Source organism: Acanthaster planci, linkage group LG07, assembly GCF_054643075.1.
Source record: "Acanthaster planci isolate LZ-2023a linkage group LG07, COTS_SCS, whole genome shotgun sequence".
Classification (NCBI taxonomy): Eukaryota; Metazoa; Echinodermata; class Asteroidea; order Valvatida; family Acanthasteridae; genus Acanthaster; species Acanthaster planci.
This window is the reverse complement of record NC_141783.1, coordinates 12,708,322-12,729,589: the sequence shown is the minus strand read 5'-3', so window position 1 is coordinate 12,729,589 and position 21,268 is coordinate 12,708,322. Positions and strand designations below refer to the sequence as shown.

General features: G+C 39.6%; 1 protein-coding gene and 1 long non-coding RNA gene across 2 annotated transcripts in view; one reads left to right on the top strand and one right to left on the bottom strand.

The window, feature by feature from the left end:
- Window positions 1–21,268, top strand: part of LOC110981791 (uncharacterized) — a 169,160-nt gene that overhangs the window by 53,240 nt on the left and 94,652 nt on the right. The gene's annotated exons all lie outside the window — the stretch shown is intronic.
- Window positions 1,549–5,070, bottom strand: LOC110981789 (uncharacterized). The gene is made up of 2 exons (XR_015426031.1): window positions 4,545–5,070; window positions 1,549–4,249 (listed from the first exon to the last, which is right to left on the bottom strand). It is a non-coding gene; the product is annotated as an uncharacterized LOC110981789 (long non-coding RNA).

The window sequence follows — 21,268 nt, the reverse complement described above, 5'->3', positions numbered from 1 at the left end:
ATAACCGAACTACACTTTTGGACATGTGATTTCTTATTCTGTACTTCACATTTGTACATACGGCAGTAGAACTTTGAAGAATTTAGGTCAACTTATTTTGTTTAGATGGCCATAACCACCACGCCTTTACACAGAGGTTCTTCTCTGTATGAGTGATAGATAATCAAGATAGTCCAGTTAGCTGCTACCCCACTTGAAGGAAGACTTCAGAAGACGGCACTGTGCCATGATGTTACAGGTTCCTTGGGGACTTCACAACATTGCTATTGTAACCTGGAAATTGTTCGGAATTACCCTTTGTAAAAACAAAAATTGTTCCACAGGGAAACCTCTGTGCTTTCCTGCGGAACAAAAGCACCGGCCTGCAAGATGGCAGCCATGCAAACCCTCTATTTCCTTTATTTCTGTATGATGTGCTGGAGAGATCTACACCTGTTATTTTGGAGATTTTTTTAGGCTGAAACTACCCTCAGACAAGGCTTTGTGACTTTTGTGAATTCTACAAAGTTGCAGCGCTCTCCAAATTAGTTTTTAAAATGATTGCCAAGATCTCACAAAGTGCTCAAAGGGTTTGTCAGATATCTGTTCTCCTAGTTTGCAAATAAGTGAGTGTGAATTTTGAACACATTCAAATTTCCCAGTGACTTTTGTCATATCTGTTCAGTCTTGGATTGTCTCAAAATAGTCTCAAAGCCTTCACAATTGTTGGCTTACAGGTGCCAAACCATTTAAAAATGTCGCTAGCTTTTGTAAACTAAAAAAGGCTTGATCCCTGGGCTGGTCAAGACCCGGGCCTTGAGCCTTGGCTGGTCTTCAAGGTCCATCTAATGGTGTTGCATGTCCATCTTCTCCAGAGTCTGGATGCAGACTGATGCTGACCTCAAAATATGATTCTTGTCCCTTCGCATGAGTTTGCCAAGGTCATGAAAACATCTCAACACTTTTGTGCAAATGTTTGATGAATGTCATGTGACTTTTGTCATATTTCTCAAAACAGAATTGACCACAAGTTGACCAAAATTGCTGTGAATTGCCGGGAAAAAGGCCACAGAAAATTCTAAACATGCACAAATCACGGCTTTTCTCTGGAGAAAGTGCAGGGAACCTAGTTTGCCAAGCTTGCCAGCATGGCCAACTCTAGTGAGAGGCCACCCTCAAGAAGTAACATGAAGAGAAGTAAATCGTAATGCTTGATTTTATTTGTAAATACAAGTGTTTGAAAGTGCATATGTTGCAAATGTCTATCTGTAGTCCAGGACTCGGGTTTCATTGTTATTCTTGAGAGATTTTCTGACAAGAATTTGGGATTACTGCTAGATTTGCAGATGACAGGTTGATTAGCAGTGACGAGAACCATCAGTGCATTCCCATTTTTCCAGTGGTTAAACCGGGGCCATTCTTCTTTTGAAATAAGATGAAGAGACAAACTTTGGGGGACATTCATATTTCTTCCTCCCCAAAGTAAGAGAACCCTCAAATTGGGCACAGCTGTCAGAATTCTAGTTCCCCTCCCACCCCCCCTTTTTTTTCTTGATTGGCCCTTGGGTATAGCGTGCAATTTCAGATAAGTAAGAGTCAGATGTCAGCAATGCACAGCACACGAGGGTCATGTACATTGTGCCCGACTCCTTTTATCATCATCAATTGCACTTTTTCTTTTTTTCTGTTTTTTCCTTTTTTTTTTTAATATTTTTTTCTCATTTTGTTATTCTTTTTTGTTCTTATTTCCTTTTTCGTTTCCATATCTTATTCAGTTTAATATGTGATTAATACAATTCACATGGCTTAATTGTAACATAAAATTAACACAATCCATTGTACTATTTATTTTAAAGAAGGAAATTCTGATTATCAAAACTTAAACAGTAAACAATGGTGAACATGTACGCGAACATTCCTTGTTATACCATTCAACACATTCATCCCCATTTATTTTGTAAAGGAAGGAATGAATGTGATCCATGCTTGTAGTCTATAGCTCTGCCACATTCATGCAGCAAAGTTGTGCAGCAGTGAGGACTTCGGAAGGAAGTAAGTTTTGTTTTCTGCACTCATCAATGACTTTCTGTTCTTCACAAGCATGCATTTCATCACCAATGTGAAAGTTTAAGCCAGAATCAATACTTATCCCACAGAATGTTGTTTTTTCAACACGTTTGAATTTCTCATTGCTTTCCTTTGGTGCTGTTTGGTCTTGTAAAGGTTTACCATTGTTTTCCTCATTTCTAAATCTTATGTAACAACACCTTTCTACGGATAGGCCATTTTCATCTAATTCTTTGTAAAGATTGTCCATAGTTTCTTTCAGTTTTTCAGACCATGCTGATTTTTTACCTTTTTTTTCATTAGTACAAATTATGACTATTTCATTTTGGTTTACAATAATGGGATAATTTGAAATGTCAGTCATGACATTGGCATACAGAAGGTCTAACAAGGATGAGTTACATGTACTTGGGGTATTTTGATATCTACTTTTAAAATAGCTTGATAACCAGTTTAAAAGAGCTCCATATATTCCAGTTTTCTTTAATTTTGTTGAAAGGATTCCACTGTCTATTTCTGATCTTTTTAAACTAAAGAATACACCAATTGGAGAGAGGTTGTCGTCAAGAGCCCTTTGTACATTGTTAACAAGATATGCCATTTTGTTCACTTTTTGAGTTTCAAACAAGTACGGATTGTTGTAAGTCAATTTATTTTTGTCTAATAAATTCTTTGTTAGCTTGCAAACAATTTTTTCAAAAATGTCATCACATTGGGGAAATACGCATTTCTCCCAAACCTGCCATTGCTCAACAACCTCTTTCAAGGAATGCAATGAGGAATAATCAGGACTTTTACCTTCACGTAAAGACTGATTGAAAACTTTGCTTAGGGATACAGTCAAATTTAAGTCTTCTGTTATAAGTTGTGGACAGAATCTATGTAAGCTGAGATGGGCATTATCTTTAATAATCTGGTGAATCAATTCTACAATCTCTTCAGACGTTGTATCTGTAAAGAGGCCATCTGAAGGTGTTTGTACAAATTCCTTACGAGTCCCACAGAAATATTGGTATGTAAATTCACTTTGTGGCATGTGTGCCATTTTATATTCAGAAGTACAAATACATGCACAAGGTTTGCTACATTTAAATTTGTCTTTAATCATTACATTAATAAAATTAATAATTTCACGCTTTACTTCATCATTTTGGAATTTCGTTATATAATAATCACTTTTAATTTTACTTATCCATCTATAAAATTTTTCTGTTTCTCGACTTAATACTAATTTTGTGTCAGTTAAAGAAAAACCGTTTATTGTCTTATATGCAATTTCGTTCTTAAGATGAGTTTTAAATGCTTGTTTGTCTTCAATACCAACTTTCCAATTTACTGCATTATTTACTTTATCCAATGAAATGAACTGAAATATTGGAAAGTGATCGGATACAGCACTTAACAATATCCCCCCTGTGTCTGCAGTTGCATACTTGGCATTGGTATATATATTGTCAATTAATGTCCTTGACTCGTTAGTTTCAGTAATACAGACACGGGTTGATCTGTTAATGAGTGGCTTGAAATTATAATTGAATACAGCATTGAGAAACTTTTTATAACGTCTGTCTAAAAGATTGATATTGAAGTCTCCCATGATGAAAAGTACTTTGTTTTCCTCAGCTATCTTTGCAAAAACATTTGCAACAGAATCTCGAAATTCACCCATGTGATTTTTTCTCACAAATGATGGGCTGTAAATGACACCAAAAATGATGTTTCTACTGGCTATGCCAGTTACTTCAATGAAAAGTGAATTGCATGGTGTCTCACAGTCTTTAACTTGCACTGTAAGATCTTTTCTTCTCTCGAAAGTGATGCCGTTATGCACAAAAAATGCCACCCCACCACCTGCTTTGTCTTTCCTTTCATTACCCACGAAAGTATAGTGGCAAATGTGCAAAGAGGGGTCACCATTTTTAAGAAACGTCTCCGAACATCCAATTATATCCCATGGATAACCGAGCTCTTCCAGATAATCATTAATTTTGTCAAAATTATACTTTAGATTATTAGCATTGATACAAATCATAGAAAGGTATTCAGTGGTCTTATTTCTTGTTTGGTCATATTTTTGTTTAAACTCATAGCTCTTAAAGTATCGAGACTCGTTTGTTATCCTCACCTCCGAGGGATTCTCACCGGGTTCTCTCTCCGGTTCACGTGTTATTACTTTGTTAGCGGAACATTGTAGAAGGTTTTTCTGAAATACAAAGGAGATAGCAAACGTTAGTGAACATATATGTTGTTTTTATAGCAGAAGCTTTAATACATGGGGAGGAATAGACAAGAGGCTTGAGCTAAATCAAAAGATGCTACTTGCTACTACACCCTGTATACAGCCTTGTCAGGTTTCAAATTGTTTCATTCTTTCTTTCTTCTGAATTCCTACTTGCAGGCCTAATTATGCCCAATCTTCAAGGTTTGTGAAAATTCGTATCAGTAATAGATGATTGAGAGCTGTTAGAGTTAAATAACGCCACCACTGGCATACTTACGTCTTTGATATCCATTTTAGTGGGATGAAATTCCTGCCATGATCTGCTTATATACAGTGTAGAAAGATCTTCCTGGTGGTGATGTCAACAATGGTGGAATATGATTGGCTGTCCCGTGTCAGGACTGGGCCATTTTTTATAAGGGGGCTACAAATTGAAGTTTAATATGAATACTTGGAATGCATTGTACGCATTTTTGTTGTGTACTCCATGTCAGGGCCCATTCTTGTATGTGTGGCTTGTTCAGTAGGTTCTCAATTTACCTGTCTTCATCAGCTAGCCACTTCTGGGGAAGTGCCTTAAATGTAAATTTCATGAATTACCCAGAATTTGCACTTTTTATCATCCCGGCTGATTTTTAATTTCTGTGTTTTATGTTTAGCTTATTTGGGCACGTTGTTTGCCTTATCTTTCTTCGCTGTTGCTACAGGATACAGGTTTGCACAAATCTATAATGTAATGTCTGGATGTACATGTATTTCTCATCAGGGGATTTCCAGAAATTTTTGTAACCTTACAGCACGTCATATTGGTGGTATTTATTAACCACTTACAGCCGAGTGTGCCCATATATGGACACATTCTTCTAATCCACACAGCCGGTTGGCCGTCGCCCAGCCCGCCCATTGTTTGTCGTTCCTAAGGGCTGAGGACAAACAAAGAAGCCGTTATGTAACATAGACATAACAATGGTGACAAGTATGTTGGATACGAATGTCAAAGTCAAAATCATAAAGCACTGCCCGCAGCTTGTTAATCAAGGGGCTGTTTTACCCGGCGACAAGTGGTTACATCCATGCATTCACTCGAGATCATCGCTACATTTCATCGCAGTCATACTTCCTGGTGCTGATAAACCTGTGGTGATGAAAACAACATGGCGCACGATCTAGTGGTTTAATTGAAATAGAGATGTGGACTTGAAGCCCTGGCTTTTACTCCGTTCCATTCCACCCCCAATGTTTTCCCAACTGATAAAGGAGGTCCCCGAAAACACGAGTGCTTAATTGGTATTTGGTATGGTATTTATTTAATTAAGGAATAAAAGGCAGACACTAGAAAACAAATTCCCATGCATAAAGGTAGATGTGTTGATGTTACAAAATACAATAAACACCCCCAGCCCTCATCTCAAATACCATTGTAGAAGTCAAATTGAAAGCCAAGAGCTTTCAGGCTCGAACAGTATTGACAGTATGCAATGTAATCACTGCATTTGCCGGTTTGTTGTGGTTTTCTCTTTGTCGTCTTGGAAACACTTATTCTGTTTGGATTCCCCCCTTGAAACATCTTTTATACGTGAACCTGTTGATGAAATCGGAATCCGAAATGAATCTGTTGAAATTAGAGAGCAATAAACAACAACCGTCAAGAAACGTTAAGTTGTAACTTTAATTGAAAGGATAGCTCTTTTCATAATCAATTTACTTGAGACTGTGTACTGCAGATTTTCAGTAATGACTGACAAATGATTTTGTATTGAGAGAGGGGGTCATTCCACTGTCCCCTACAAATTTTTTATTGTTGGGAGGGAGGAAAACTGTGTAATTACAGAAGCATTTACATGTAGTATCGGCCCCACAGAAAGACCATAAAAGGTTACATACGTGGATGTAAAAGCAAACTCTTTGGATCTGCCTTTGAGTTAAGCATTTAATTTCAGATAATTAGAAGTGAGACGTCATACCATGATGCATAATATACATTGTACACTGTACAGTTGTTGGCTGCTGTGTAGGGGTACATGTACATGTATATGGCATTTGTACCCCCCCCCGTGTACTAAATCATGGACCCCTTCGCAAATGGGAGATCATTATCGACCATGATAAAATTATTAATAAGCAGTGAATTGGGCAATACCGTGTACCCTGTGTTCATTTCAGTGTTTGGCAGAGGGGATAGCATGCACTGTTGTATAATAGCTTCTGTATAGACCGCGTGTGCGTTACATGTGCAGACACATATACTGTGGTTAGGAGTCATTTACACACGGAAACCCATTGGAAATTTTGTGAGAACATTGTGATCCTCTCATCCAGAAAACAGCCAATTAGGAGCCGCAGAATGTTGACCAATGTCAAAGACGGTTTGGAGTGGCAACCATCTAATCAGAGATTGTTTTCTGTGTTACTTGGCAAGGCCTGGCCAGAAGCCAATTAGAAGTTGGGTTGGTTCTTTTCTCTTTCGAGGTTAAAACTTTGAGCAGAAAGGAAAAATTGCCGTGTTGTCGCTTTTGTCTCAACCTAAGAAGGAGCAACCACCTTCCCCTTCCTCCTCCGATAAACACCCCCATGGCTTAGGAATGATTTGTTACTCTTGACATGATGAAATTTTAAATGATACGTAGATGAGATAAAGTTCATTATGATGGATTATGTAATTAACTCAATGGAGTAGCTACAGTGTCTAATGGTGGCTGTAAACTATGTCTTCCCTTGAGTATTGTGACGGGAGAATAAACCATTCTTTTTTCTGTAATTACAAAGAAAGAAAGAATGGTGTTAGGAAACTCATTTTGCTGACTTTGCATATATGAACATAATAATTATTATGGCTTGGTAGAGTTTTGAAGTGAGGTGGCACTGTCCTAACGAATGGTTGCTTCGGCCCATCGGAAGGTCATTATCATTGAGTTGTGGTGCTCAAAGAATGGACATTGATATGTGTTGCATGCAACATAAGTGGGCTGCCCAGATTTCAGTGCCTGACGCATTAATATTGTGGCGGTTTCCCCTCCGTAGTCCGCAAACCCTTGGCTCGCCGGGCCACTCAGCCCGGTTGCGGCGCTGCTCGCACGTGATTTGGCCAGGGCCTGGATCCGTTTGGGTGGAAATATACCGCCCGTTACACCAAGGACAAGGGATGCTGATCAAAATGGCACGCCCGGCAAAGATATGTGTGATACCGTCTACTTCTAGCAGGTTTATTCACTTCCACTCACTTCCTCAATGCATGAGGTACCCTAACAAACTGATGCTAAACATTTGCAAACAGCAAGGAGGGGGCTTGAGGACCCATCGCACACCCCCTCGCCCTGCCGAAATGCACTGTCGCAAAATTAAGTAAAGGTAGAATACCGGTTCATGTACTCACATGAATTAATTACAAACGTCCCGTCAGTACCCAATCCTTGTGCACAATCCAAGATGAACTAACAGTTTGGTTACAATCGTCCACACATTAACTAAATCCCGGTGCCAAAGTTGTGTTAGTCGATCCAATCTGAACTCCTCAGCAGCTCGGCTTAGACTGACCAATTTTTCCCACTCTGATATTATTTAATTCCCTCCCCCGTTTCCCACAGTCTTGAAAACACCATCTTAGCACAAAGATGCAAAACAATGGTCCACAATACCCATTTCAACCTTTCTTCCATTTACTAATTTTTATCACACTCCGGATATTGTCAAACTCTCCCCCCTTTTTCCATCATGGCAGTCTTATTAGTTCAGTTTCCCACTTTCTACAACATGATTTACTCACTAAAAACATGTTGTCTATCCCCTGACAGTTACCCCGCTGCCATTCCTCTAGAGTTTAAAGGGTCACCAGACATTCACGTTACAATGTGATGAATAAATTCCTTCTGACTGAGGCGTGCAAACACACCAGTATTTTTGTCTGCTTATAAACTGTATTATATCCACTCATCTGAAGTAAATACCTGTATGTCCTAGTATGTGTCTACATACATGTACATATACATTTCCTGACCAAGTGGTTCACATCACATCCAGCTTATGTTACAGAGCACCCAGTTTCATTTGAATTGGCACAAAATGCACAGCTATTTAGATGTGTTATGACTTTGTGGGTATATCTGTCTAATGTCTCTCTGCATTGTTCTAGAGGGTACTGAGAATGGAGTCGGTAATATCCAGGAAGTTAAGCAGTACACCTATTGATGGCTTTGTGGTGGTATAAAACCAGCTTCCATCACTGATCCGTGCAGCATTTTATCTGCCTCGAGGGGGATCAAAAGAGGGCACAATTTGACAAGTACCTGAGGCTCATTTGGTAGAACTACAGTGCTCTGGATTATGTACGAGTGTAAAAATACAGGTGTTGCAGTCACATCACGATCAACACAATGTACATTCCTCATAAAAGCATGGCTCCTGTCAACCCATGAGGGGTGTTTCTCCTCGAGGCAGATATTTCCCTCTGCTTTCTCACCTCAAGAAAATAGAATGCTTCGTGGATCATCTCAGACGGCCACTTATATCTGTCCAACACCACGAGATGAAACATTCAATATTTGTTTTAGGACACATTTTTCACAGATTCTACTTGATTGAAGAGATAACTGAAAAATTCAATCCAAATGAAAGGTGCATCTATTTGAATAAGAAATTCTGTTTGAAAATTTGTACCCAGTTCTTTGGTGCTAACACTTTGAAATGGGCGTGACACGCACACCAGTTCGTATCACACAATGTCGCTGATCATGCATATACATGTATGTTCCTTTAGTGTCTTGTAGCAATTTGATTACAACAGGTTTATTTCTTTTGGCTGTGCACCGTGAGATAGCAAAACTATTGAAAACCAAGTGACTGGCTATCGGCCTATCAAGATGTAGAATCTGCGAGTGAAATATCATAAATTTAAATTTCATTAAGGATGTCTGTGCGCTGAGCTTTCAGAATCCAGCAGCAGTGAAATATGGTGAATTTCCAACTTGTAAAGTTGAATTAAAGTCTCACCAAAAACCCTGACTGTAATGTTTTTTACATTTTTTACAAGTTACTGCCTGTTTTGGATTTTGGTTCCCGGTTCAGCAGGGTTGAGGTTATAAAGCTGTAGTATTACAAGGTAGGCAAAATAAGGAGGCAGTTGAGAGCAAGTATTTGGAAAGAAGTGTGTGGGGCTCTTTTATATCTTGTTGGAGTGTTGCTATTAAAAGTAACAGCAGAGGAGGCATTGTGTATTTTAATGCATATACACATACATTATGTGTGAACCCAAAAGTTGTTTCGTGGACAGGTGGTTTTTAACAAAATGTACAGTTCAGCTTTGGCAGTATTTTTAGAGGTCAAATAGAGCCAAGCATTTTTACCATTAAATATTCAGAGTTTGCCACATGGAACAAGCCATCAAATGATGATAATTCTTAGGAAGTTGACTAATTGGAAAAGCAAAGCATTGATTCCCTTAAAGAAAAATGCAAAGGATGTATCAACTACTAAGGGAATTTGTAAAGAACTCTGTAAAGGTAAATTATTTGAATTCAACAGTGACTTTAAGTGCCAAGAAAAGGTGTAAAATCGATAAACATCGTAACTGTACGAGGTGTTCTATTTGTCAGCATTCATATTTTTAATGTCAAGCTTTGGTTTTAATTTAAGTCTCCAATACTAAACAAGCTGTAACAAAATCAATTCAAATTCAAATCGGTGTGTATTTGAAGGTACATGAAGGCCTGTGCAAGTAACTTAAAGTTGGAGTTCTGCTCCATTCACCTCAGACTCAGATATATTTCCCGTTACATGTCCATGTACAGTGCTTCCTGTTGACATTTTCTAATGTGACAAAACTGAACAGATCATATGCGAGCAGTATGCAGGTTTAAGACAACTGCCAGTAATATGTGGATGATACCAAAACATCAATTGAAAGACAGTTCTTAATCACTTGACATTCATGTTGTTACAGGCTCTGTACTCGAATTCACGTTAACACATGTTCACATGAATACATATACACAAATGTGTATGTACATGTATTCACATGTATAGCTTTTATCAAAATAATAGTAAAACACATAACTCCAAAAAGAAGACAACTCCAGTGTCATTTTTTATGTGAGCCATGGTTTTATGTTCTACTTACATTAACATCTGAAATTGCAAGTACATGTATAAATAAAAAGGATATATGTATTCACATGTGGCGCTTTTATTTAAATAATGGTAATAAAAGAAACTGCAATATCATTTTTACATACACTCTACATGTAGTCTCAGGTACCAGTGACATTAACAGCATAAATAACAAGTATAAATTATTAATTAAAATAGTGGTAATGAACACATTAACGGTAAGGAGACTTTCCGTGTCGTATGTACGCTTCAAAATCTTAGGTACTATTCAACTTTTTATTGTAGCTAACTAGGATATGTACACACACATGATATTAGTTTTTGAATTTGAATATTCAAATCCAAAATTCATGAAAAGGAAGGGAGAATTTTGTTTGTTTTAAATCAGAAAAACTGCACTGTGGTGGCTTGTTTTATGCAGATCAGCTACTTTTAAGTTTCTCTTAACACCTCGAAATGAGCTTTCAAAATTTACTTCAGTCCCAGAAATGTGCAATTCCTTGATTTTAGTCTTGTTGAATTTTAAGTAACGTTAATCAGCTGTTTGGGCTTCTACATCAGCATGCATACATGTTTTTTGGGATGAATTCTCCATATTGGTGCCATTAATGAATCTTTTCAACATTTATAACTCGGCAGAGTAAGAAGTGAAGGGAATGATGGGCAGGGGTGGAGTAGGAGATGGATAGGATGATGGGGAGGGGGTGGAGTAGGAGATGGATAGGATGATGGGGAGGGGTGAAGTAAGAGATGGATAGGATGATGGGGAGGGGGGAGAGTAGGAGATGGATAGGATGATAGGGAGGGGCGGAGTAGGAGATGGATAGGATGATGGGAGGGGGCGGAGTAGGAGATGGATAGGATGATGGAGAGGGTGAAGAGTAGGAGATGGATAGGATGATGGGGAGGGGGGAGAGTAGGAGATGGATAGGATGATGGGGAGGGGTGGAGTAGGAGATGAATAGGATGATGGGGAGGGGGTGGAGTAGGAGATGGGTAGGATGATGGGGAGGGGGCAGAGTAGGAGATGGATAGGATGATGGGGAGGGGGCAGAGTAGGAGATGGATAGGATGATGGGGAGGGGGTGGAGTAGGAGATGGATAGGATGATGGGGAGGGGGTGGAGTAGGAGATGGATAGGATGATGGGGACGGGGCGGAGTAGGAAATGGATAGGATGATGGGGAGGGGGTGGAGTAGGAGATGGATAGGATGATGGGGAGGGGGTGGAGTAGGAGATGGATAGGATGATGAGGAGGGGGAAGAGTAGGAGATGGATAGGATGATGGAGAAGGGAGGAGTAAGAGATGGATAGGATGATGGGGAGGGGGTGGAGTAGGAGATGAATAGGATGATGGGGAGGGGGTGGAGTAGGAGATGGATAGGATGATGAGGAGGGGGAAGAGTAGGAGATGGATAGGATGATGGAGAAGGGAGGAGTAAGAGATGGATAGGATGATGGGGAGGGGGTGGATTAGAAAACGGATAGGATGATAGGGTTGGATACAGAGTGCAGAACTGTACATATACTTTGGAGGAATTTTAATTATGCACCATCCATCAAACTCACAAATGCACTGCTTATATAATCATCCAAGTCTGGTCTGACTGGACTGGACCCACATTCTATAGGCATTCCTCTCTCCTGTAAAGAACTGTGAAAGCTTTGTACCTGCGTCTCCCTTGGTGGTGGTCTTTGTTGATTTACTTTCACATGACTGGCGCCTTTCAACACACAGTATGCACACAGCACTGACTAGGTTTCTTCTCCTAGAGTATGGTGAATTGTATTGCTAGGTCGATAAAATAGCTCGTACATCTGCATTGCAGTCGAATGTCAACTATCTACATCTTGTAAAAAATTTTGATGAAGCTCTGTTAGTATTTACTTGTTTGATTTAGTTACCATATTTGTATAACTTAGATGTCTCTTTCCTGTTATTACAAGAAAGAAATTCAAATTCATAACAAGCAGTGAGCCATGGCGGCTTTGCCGTTCTAGTTATTTTCTCTATTTTATATGTGGCTACTTTCAAGGTTTTGTTTTGCTTAGTTTATTTTCACTGGTCACCGGTTAGCACGACTTTTTAATGTAACGTCTGGATGTACCGGTATTTCTCATCAGGGGATTTCTGGAATCTGTAACCCATAGTATTTTTAGAATTTCATCTGACCTATGGCTTTTCACGGTCTCTTCATGGCCATTCATGCAAGCCTTTGTTTGGAAAAAAATTGATGAAGTTGCAAGGGAAGAACAGGTGTGGTTGTGGAATTTCACCAATAGTGTATGATAAATTTCCTTGCCAGGAGAATTCCAGGTTCAGGAATTTTGTAGTCCCTGATGTTATTGTTCTGAGAATCATTGTTGGATGAGATTGGTTTTTAAATGCTTGCATTCCTGCCAAAAATGTGGTAATGTCGAAAAGAAGCCATGGCTCGATGAACGAGCCAGTTAGGCATTTCAGTAGCACATGCCTAAAATGGAGCTCGGCCAAGGTATTTAGACGCATGCCTGTTAATGAATGACCCAATTTTTTTTAAAGATTCAACTGGCTAATTGTATTCTCGTTAAACTGTATGGTGTCATATTGTCCTATGAAATTCCAAGAACCGCTTTCTTCACAGACACCTCATCAGTGGTACACTTTTAATCTGCCCAAGAGTCCGTAGGCCGTCTCCTCACTTGCTTGCCACTCCATCCTTTGCTGCTCTGCCTAGATGATAAAGTTTTGAAAAAATAATGCATTTTGAAAGCATTTTACAGTGCAACAGAAAAGAGTAAAGATCAGGATCCCTGTAATCTTGTAAACATTTACTGCCTGTTACATTGCAAGTTCATATTCATGCATGTCAGATGTGTGCATCGGATTTATGCATACTGTGTGGTACAGAAACCTTACAGAAGAACAGGATGTTTCTGTGAGATTGAGCACCAACTATTTTTGGAGTTCATGATATAAAAGTTGAATTGGGGCTGTAAAAACTACAGTCAATTTGTATGTGGGAGCCAAAGTATTCGTGAATGTGTTTTTCACCTTATTTACGTGCAATAACTTAACCCTAACACTCCTCAATCCTCCAACAGGTGAAGGGTTGAGGAGTGTTAGGGTTAATTAATGATACATTTGTTCATCCATCATTGTTGCTTGTTCATACTTTGAAGTTGTTTCCCAGTCTAGTTAATTACCCAATGGGTCAGAGTACAAATTATATCTTCTTCATTGCTATCCCCAGTTTTGTTACATGTATGGTATTAGCTTTGTGGTACTGGTAATTTTTTTTTGTATTTTTGTGACTGTAGATCAGCTGCTGTTTAGTTTCTAACAACACTTTGAAATAAGCTTAAGAAAATGGACGATTCCTTAGTTAGTTTTGTTGAAGTTTAAGCAGTGTTGATCAGCTACTAGTATTTGGGCTTCTACTGGTACATCAGGGTTACATACGGTTAGTGTATCCCATCTCAGTGGCACACAGTTCAGTGACAGGTCTGGTCCTCTTTGATTTAATACGTGTACCACATTTGTGCTTGTGTTGCCTGCACCGTAGTTCTGAAGTTTGATTACATTCCATTTTTCAACTTTATCCACTTCTTTAACTGAATTTAGTTGAATTTGTAGCTCAGCCCTTGATGGGATAATAGTATTATTTTACCTTACCTGAGATTTTACTGATGGAAGACTATTTACTGGAAACATATTTTTGTTAGATGTTTCGGACAGCTGTTTGAATTGGGAATATTATATGATAAGTCAGGCCAGTGAAGAGAAATTCAGAATGCTTACATAAACTGAGGCAAAAAATAGAATGTGTTGTGTTTTTGATTGTTGTACATGATTCAAATCAGCAATTCCTCAGTGATGTTATTTTGCTGACTCTTCATAACTTAAAAGGTCAGATGCATGTACATTGAACCCATACATGTCATGTTTTTCTGTTTTTCCTTATCTAAATGTGAATGTGCATTCATAGCATTACATGCCAACCCCCCTCCTCGAACAGTGCCATTCTACATATGTAGTCACTGTTTGGGTAGGTAGAGCACTGTAGATTCCTCCACCACATTGAGTGTGGGTTGAGTCTACAACTAAATACCAACCCAACCAGTCCTCTCCTGCCCGTCCTTCCCACTTTGGCACCAAACTTTGAGTTACTTTCGAAAGGAAGGAAGATCATGGCGGCAAAACTGCATTACAGTGTGGGAGGTTGGGGTGCACCACAGGTGATGAAATCTGTTCATTAAATAATTATAGGCGCATGGGAAATTTACTTTACTTTTTGGGTAGGTATTCTCTAGTAGACCCGTCCCACAATTAATGTGGGAGAGGATTTCAATATTACAGAGAGCAGTATTTTTCATACTATGGAAGTTTTCATCGTTATTTCCATTTTGAAAGAACTTCAAAAGGCTTCCAATTTATGGTTTTTAAATCAGTTAAAGGTGAAAGACCTTCTTTTTGTCTCTAAACTCCTCCACAAGATGTTTGCCTTTGATATGTTGACAAGAACTGCTCATACAACCACTAGTCTATATTTTGTTGTAATCAGAACCCCAGATCTGCACAGTGTCTGCTTAAATCAGAGAGAAGTAAATAGCAACACACACAAAAAGATTTACAAAACCGTGTACATTACTGAACTAGATTTAAATTGTTTATTCATTTCATGATTAAATTGAAGGGCAGTGTGTCAGTCATGGAAAAATTACATGTAGATTGTTTCCAATTTATTTTCGTTTATTGTGTATCTAAATTCAAACACCCCTAGTAACACTGGAAGGCCTACTTACAAAAGCAATGAGATACTGGTACGTGTTTCACCTGCTTCTACACACCTGGCTGCCAGGAGTTTACCCAACTCAACCCTGCCTTTACATGGCAATTACAAATGTACTGACAGGTGTATTTTTTCTGGGCCATGGTTATTGTTCAACATGTTTCTGACTAAGGTTGTTTGATGTTATTATTAAGTCACGATTTAAATCATTCCAAAAAGTATCGTTTGAAAAACTCACATTGAGTTAATACTGAGAAACCTTTTTTGGTAGATATTTGAAAAGAAAGTGGTTTGATTCAATAAATTGGTTCTTTTAAAGCTCAATATAGCTAGAGGGTCATTCTGTACATTATGGGTCAAATTATTTTGGTGTCCCAGTCACGTCTGACGAATAATTTTGATATTCAGAACACATTCTCTTTTTTCCAAGAGTAATAAATTAATGCAGATGACCTTCCAAACAAATAGAAATCCTTTTAAATCATTTCCAATGATAATGTCAAATAACACAGGTCAGGTGTAACAGGGACAAAAAAGTCATACTTTTGGAACCAAATTTATGGAATTACATGTACCCTAGAGTTTACTCATTTTGGAATATAATTATGTTCTCTGTTGAGACGATACATCTAGTTCAAGAGGGCTCAAGAAAGCCATATGCATCCTTCTCACCAGATCTACTTCATTTATTGAGCACTCAGTAATGGGCAGGAGCCTGACATCTTTGCTACAGTTAGAGACATAACCTATATACATGCACATAGTGCTGTGAATTTGGTTCATTCGGAAATAAAGGCGAAGTGACATTTTTAATCAAAACAAACCCATCTTATTAGCGCAAGGGTGGAAATCTCTAAGTATATTTGTACATGTGGTTTGTCCCTATTGCATCACCTTCTTCTTACACATGTTTACTTTTCTAGAAAATTTATACAAGCATTACATGAGAATAAGTCCAACTAAGACAAAACAATATAAATTGTGTAAGTACATGTACACGACAATGGATGGCATACTATCTACATGTATTATGATTTGCACAAAACATGTACAAATCTTGATGCTTTGAATTAAATTTGTAAAAGATATGTGGGCCAAAAAAAGATTCAGTGTTACTACTTTTCCAGAGGGAAATTAGACTTGAAATCAAGTTGGTAATTGGCTGGGTGTAGTCCACCTTCCTCACGATGCGTACACGGAGCGAGCAATTTAATAACACGTGGAATCGGTCAGTGCAACCTCGCTCCCCAGTATGCATGTTCGACTGTGCCCAATTCTCAACTTCAACAATTTGCAAGCCCTTTTGTGCACAACATATGGGGCTTGCTACGAAAGTTGGACAGAGTATTCTGATTGGCTAAGAATCCCGAAAAAATGAATACTTATTTCAGGGGCAGTTTAATTGGTCAGTTGAACGCATAAAAGCATTGATTTTTTACCAGACAAAGATAGTTAATAGATTTGTTCTTGAATAGTTACATCTACTTTGTCACTAAGCATATGAAAGAAACTGGCACTAATGAATTGTAGGCATTCCTATAAATAAATGAATGAGTCTATTCTTTAGCATGAGCTTCTGTTGGCGTTTTACGTGGAAATATAGAGAAATCATGCAGTTCAGTTGTTGCTAACTTGAATATCTATCCAGAGAATCAGGTTGATCATGTCATTAGGCAGCACAGGGATCATGGGCCAGTGTGCACTGAAACCCGGTACTGAACAGCCCATGAGCAAGGGCATGCTGGATGGATTGCGGGCAACAGTGAATGGGCTCCACACTAATTGTAAAAAGGACTTTGGCAACTAATCAGTACAGACTAGCAGGTTCTTTATAAACATAGAGTGGTCCCATGATGAAATGTGTTTTGAATAATAATGTAATATTCATTTAACATAAGGACCAAAAGTTTGGGGACACTTACACAGAAAAAGACAAATTGCTTAAAATGATTAAAACTCTGATGAATCCTCCAGGTTATTTTGGCCAGTCTTGCGTGGGGGGGGGGAATTCCGTCCCTTAAGATTTTGGCCATGCTCTTTATATTTGTTCAATCTTGGAATGCATGTAAAGACACTTCTCATTAGTAATGCAAAGTTGGAACTTGGGGATATATGGTATTGTTGGTATGGTCATTTAAGTTCAAGGCTACGTTGAACACATCAGTGATCCATTGTTGATTCACTGACACCAAAATACGCGTGAAGTGAACCAGCAATGGGATCACTGATTGAGTAAAAAATCACTGTGAATTTTACTTGGACCGTTACAAGACATTTGCACAAATGTTGCAAAACAGTTAATAGAAAATCCCAAACATGTACAAGTCACGTTTTTCTCTCACGAATAAGCTTCCAACCCATTTCACCATACTATATATATGGTCCAAGTCACAACCAACAAATTGCTTCTAGTGGTCGCCAAATACGAAAAACCACAAAAACCTGTCTTTTATATAAACTACTTCAGGAAAAGTGGAAACGTATGCCTGACCTACGTGCAGACCACCGCTCTCAGGCGAGCTAAGCAATATGTATGTGTACAAGAATTTTAAACACACTTCCCCAAATATAAATCTGAAGATTTTCATGTACCCTCATTGCTAGTACCAAGCATAAAGTGATGCATTTATCCATTGGCAGTACCACATTCTATTCCCACCCTGACTACTGAACTGTAGATTCTATGACAGAAAATACTTCACCTTCGATACCTACAAATGCATTTAAAAATGTGCATGCAGTCAGTAACCCGAAAACAACGAAGATCATGACATCACCCCACATGCGCTGCACTCCCAAGGCAAACATCTTAGAATTCCATGCGTAGCTCGCCTCTTTTTTCCCAGGGCACATGGTTGATCAGACGCGTTTTCTTCTGAGGGAGCTTCGTACATTAGTACTTAATTGTTGCTGTTGGATTGTAATTCCCGACACTTTCGACCGTGTCAAGAAACAGATGGTTCAAGAAACCTGCAAGTAAATGTCAATCTTGCAATAGTTCTTTATTTCCCTTTGACTTCGATATTCATTCAAACTGCTACAGATGTTGATTACAGCAGTTATCGCAGGATGACATTGTGTCACCCCAGCGGATGACTGGAGTTTCGGTACCTATTTCAATCTCAACACTTCAAAATGGGAACTCTCAACAGCCTTATTCCAGTTTGGAGATTATTCCATACACGTTTTTTCCTGACATGTCGGAGCCCCGGCTGGTTCTGCTTCCTGCTTGCTTGAGCATGTGACTTACGTCCAATTGGATCACCCGTCAGGGTCCCGCTGAGGTTTCCAGAGACATGAATGCTCTTCTCCAGCAGTTCTTTATCATTCTTTGAGGGGCTTCTACCGTTCCTGCTCTTGTTCTCTGATTTAGTGGCTATCTCTGTCTTTTTTGCTCAGCCGTTCTGGGTCAACCACTGGTCACCACGCCCATGATGAGTTGTATACGTCATTTTCTAGCGACTGTGAAGATTATTCCTTCAAACCGGACTATACTTCTCTTAACCTGGTCATGCCCAAAGTGAGGAGAATTTTACAGTTTCCCCATGCCAGAAACAATTACCACATTCATCATTTTGCAGGGCCTCATCCTCTTCTTCCCTTCAACCTAAATGTTTGATCCATGTTGATGGGTTTAGTTCAGTTATTATTGAGGTTTTCTCTAAGGTGCAGAAGAAATCTATACCCAGTGTCCCACTTCCAGAGCAGTCCCTCCAGACAAAATCTCAGGAGGCTGCTTGTTATTACTCAGTGCATTCTCTTTTTTCCGAGTGGCAAGGGTTTCCAATTTTTCCATCCTACGCTCTGATACTTTGGCTAGGGTATCAGAAAACCCTTCCTCTATTGACTCAAGTCCTTTGCCTGTCATGTTCCAATTTTTGGATGACTGCCTGGTTTCTTTGCCTATGTGAGTTCTTTTTACGTCATAGCTTGGTCTTAAACAACCTTTTTGCGCTATCCACTGCTTCCAGAGAATGTGTGAAAGACCTGCCCTTATTGGGGAGTGACCTATTTGCAGATAGATTTGGCAAATCTGTGCTTCAGGAAGCTAAACGCTTCAAGACAGACAAGAAGTTCAACCTACGCCGTCAATTCAATCATAGACGGCAAACTAGTCGGTTTTATCTCTCCATAGCTTTCTTATAAGTAGGATTCCTTTCCCGCCCACAGTCTTCCCACATCCAGCAGTCCTGAGTGTCCTCAGGAACTTCGTCAAGGTCTGCCCCCCAGTGTCAACCTGCTTCCTCTGCCACAACGGGACCTTTCAAACCCAAACATGCCACCAAATCCCAGGGTGTTCAGGGACCTAACGGCCAATGACTACAATTCAGATATGCCCAACATTCCAGAAGTTTAGGGCTCCGTAGGAGCAAGGCTACTAGACTTTGCTCAGAAGTGGCATCAGATCTCTTCAGACATTTGGGTGCTCAAGACTGTTTCTTCAGGTTACCTATTGGAATTCACCAGCCCACCTCTAGCTCTTGGCAGACTTGCTCAATGGTCCTTGCAACCTCCCTGGAATTCCTTTTAGTAATAGAGATAGCACTTTTGCTGCAAAAGAGAGCTATAACACCTCTCCTAAACCCTCCAGAGGGCTTTGCATCAACTTTCTTTCTGTCTCCGAAGAAATCTGGCGATTTGCACCCCATCATCAATCTCTGTCCTTTCAATGCCTTCATTCATCCAAAACACTTTCGCATGGAGACTGTGGCTACAGTTCTACATTTGCTTCCACAAGGCTGGTGGGCTGCATCACTGGACCTGAGGGATGCTTACCTTCACATTCCCATTCAACTTCATCATCAGTTCTTCCAATTAATTTATTATACACAAACATAGCATACCAGTTCCACTACCTTCCCTGTGGCCTGTCCACAGCTTCACAAGGATCACCGAAGTGTTAGCTACGGCTCTTCCCATCAGCACATTTGAATATATGTCTACCTGGACAAGTGGCTGATTGTGAACTTGTTTCATCTGGCAACTGTCCTAGCTTTGTCAAGGACGATTCAACTCACCTCAACCCTTGGTTCCATTGTCAACTGCCATTGTCGAAAAGTCCTCTTTGGTTCCCTCAACATGCAGACTGGCAGGGTATCCCCACCATGGAATGTTGCTTAGCCCTCGAAGAATGTATTCATCTTTTTCTGGAGAGTCAGTCCCTCCCAGCCCGGGTATGCCTTCAACTCCTCGGTTTCATGGCGAGATTTCTTGGACATGCGCATGTGTCCACTTCAACTCCACCATTTATGGTTATAGGTCAGCCATAGGGACTCTTCATACTGGGTTTGGGGATGGTTCAAGTCTGTCTAACAGTGCTTTCAGCTCTTACCTAATTAATTCAGGGTGTGTTTGTTAAATGACCCCCCTCTCCACCGAGACTCTTATTCCAGATTGGGATCTTAGCATTGTGCTTGAGAAGTTTTCAAAAGCTCCCTTGAAACTGGCTGGGTCTTTTTCTCTTTTCAACCTCACAGTCAAAATGGTCTTCTTATTGGCAGTCTCCTCTGCAGGTTGTTGGAGCAAACTTCATGCCCTCTCCATTGAAGAGGTCACCTTTGCTGGGAAACGGGGGAGTATGTTATATCTCTTGGGCTAAATTCCTAACTAAAATCAGTCTCACAGTTTTTCTCCTCCTGATCTCTTTGTTCTGAGTCTGACATCCTTTTCCAGTGTGCATGAAGGTAAGTTATGGTGCCTTGTTACAATCCTGCAATTCTACATTGCTCTCACAAAAGTGCTGCGAGGTGGTGTTACACAACTCTTCACTCCAACCGTTTGTCCACACCACCCAGCCTCAGCTTCGACTATTGCAAGGTGGATTGTGGAAGCTATAACATCCTTCCCATTTCACGCTTGACAAAAACAGCCATGTGGGTCACAGTCTTAAACTCTAGTTTCTGCAACTTCAAGCCAGCCATATTCCTCAGGCTGGTTATATGCATCCTCAAGGGCGGCAACTTTGTCTTTGACGAGCTATGCATAGAATTCAGGGATGTGGGCCTTGGGTGTGCAGTGTGAGGTTGTGGTCATGAAACACTCACCTGTTTCTGTATTCTGTTCAAGCCAGTTGCTGCAACTTGCACAATACTAAAGTTGATGAGTATGTATGTTTTGGTTGGATTTA